This window comes from Excalfactoria chinensis, chromosome 24 (genome assembly GCF_039878825.1).
Source record: "Excalfactoria chinensis isolate bCotChi1 chromosome 24, bCotChi1.hap2, whole genome shotgun sequence".
Lineage (NCBI taxonomy): Eukaryota > Metazoa > Chordata > Aves > Galliformes > Phasianidae > Excalfactoria > Excalfactoria chinensis.
This window is the reverse complement of record NC_092848.1, coordinates 4,536,388-4,538,615: the sequence shown is the minus strand read 5'-3', so window position 1 is coordinate 4,538,615 and position 2,228 is coordinate 4,536,388. Positions and strand designations below refer to the sequence as shown.

At 40.9% G+C, this 2,228-nt stretch overlaps 1 pseudogene; it reads left to right on the top strand.

Annotated features, from left to right (window-relative positions):
* The first annotated feature begins 577 nt into the window (after positions 1–577).
* LOC140262444 (surfeit locus protein 4 pseudogene) lies at positions 578–1,329 on the top strand (annotated as a pseudogene).
* Positions 1,330–2,228: the final 899 nt, after the last annotated feature.

Below are 2,228 nucleotides of genomic sequence, written 5' to 3'. Positions count from 1 at the left end.
TCATATGACTGACTGTGGTGTTCCCTGGGACATTCAGTCTTCTTTTGTGAGCAGCACATTCGTCAAAATTATACATGCTTTATCATGATGTTATGATGTGGAATACTGATAGCAAAATTACAACATTGCAAAACCATGACACTAGCTCAGCCTCAATTTGCTACTTTGGAAAATTACAGATCTGGCTTGTTTTCTGTGTCATATTGAAATATACTAAGCTTAGAATGTTGCCAAAAAATAAAAAGTAAAAGTAAAAAGAAGTTCTATCTACAAATGGACAGCTGAATGCCTTATCTTCAGATCTCTACAGTGTATGCAAATGATTCTCAGTTTAAATATATATATTTATATATATCATATTTCTAATGTGGATCTGGGAGTCACAAACTTCATCTACAACTGTAGCATACAATTCCTTGTCAGTTTTCAGGATGTCATTTTAGTTCCTTGTATGTTTTTCTACTGCATGCGTAATATCTGGAGCCTGATTCTCTGAGGATTAGATGTAAAAATGTATAGGTAATCTCAGAGGAGGGAGAGGGCCTGAGGCATGCAGCATTGCTCCTTTCCCACTGCCATGGGTCAGAATGATATCATGAGCACCGCTGAAGACAAAGCAGTACCTTCTGGATGTGGCCCGCCTGTGCCTGACCAACACCTTCCTGGAGGATGGCATCTGCATGTGGTTCCAGTAGAGTGAACAGAGGGATTGCATTGATGGAATGTGGAACTGTAGCTATTTCCTACCCTCCATCTTTGTTTTCATAAATCTCTTTGGACAGCTGAGTGGCTGTATCCTGGTGCCGAATAGGAACTTTGTGCAATATTGTCAGGTTTAGACTGCTTGGAATTACAGCAACAAACTGTGGCATACAGCATTCTATGAGGTCTTGATGAGGAACTTTGCCCAGGGAGGAAGCTTGCTGCTGCTTTTGGCTGAGTCAGAAGGGAAGAGCATGATTGATGGTGTCCCTACTATGCAGGAAAGCTCTCCTAAGCAGTAAATGCAGCTTGGGGGTCATGTGCTGCTGGTCCTCATGTTCACAACACTGCTGCATTTCCATACGAACTTCTTTTATATTCTGCAAAACATTGTGGGCACAGCCCTGCTTATCTTGGAAGCAACAGCCTGCCTTGACTTTAGTCCTCTGTCTGTTTGGCATCAACATCTACTTCAATGCCTGCTGGACCATCCCAGCTTACAAGCCCATACATGACTTCCTCAAATATGATTTCTTCCAGACTATGTCTATAATTGGAGGGCTTCTCCTTGTGGTTGCACTGGGTCCTGGTGGAGTCTCCATGGATGGGAAGAAGGAAGAGTGGTAACAGGATCAGCAACACTTCTTGGGACATAACATATTAAGATCAGAACTGATTGTGTATGGATTCAACAAAAGCTGACAATGTTCTTCACCAAAAATGTCAATGTGAAACAAACAGCACGCAGAATGACACTAGATGCTGATGTTCAGGCAACTAAACATAATAAAGGCTGGATATTAATTAATCTGATCAATTGTTTACCTGAATGAGTCAATTCTCTTGCCCACTGGATAGATTTAGTGGAACTTAAGTGTTTCAAGCATATTGACTGCTGTTTGAGAAAGACATAGATCTCTTTATACCCATATTAAACCCAACAAAACTATGCAGAAACCTCAGGTGCACTAGGGCATCCATAATTCAAAGTATATCCATGTCTACACAGTTGAATAACAAATTTAAGTGAGGTGATTCTTACTCCAGCTGACTAACTTAAATACAGACAGCATAGATATGTAATGATATTTTATGACCTGACCTATTAATGCTGCTGCAGTACCATCTCCTGGCTGCTTGATGGTTACAGTTCACCATATTGTTGTGGAGTATTTACAGGAGGCAACTGATTGAAATGTCCACCTCTTGAGAGAAGAAAAACCTCCAGGTTGGAATACTCTGGGTAATTTCTTCCAAGATAGTTTCCTAAGCTGTGACCTTAGCTGTTAGCAAACACCAGGGAGCCTGGTATGGAAGAAAGGAAAAAAACAGTCTGGAAAGTGGAGTGGGGTGAAGGTCCATGGCCAAACCCCACGATAAACATTGCAGGGATTAAACTGATAACAAATGACCTTGTTGTTCTGAGCCAGCCCTCAGACAACAGTTTTTCACTTTTCTGTCACAAACATTTTCTTTGAGTAAACTTTACAAAACAAAGACATGGTTGACAACAGCAACTCAAGCTC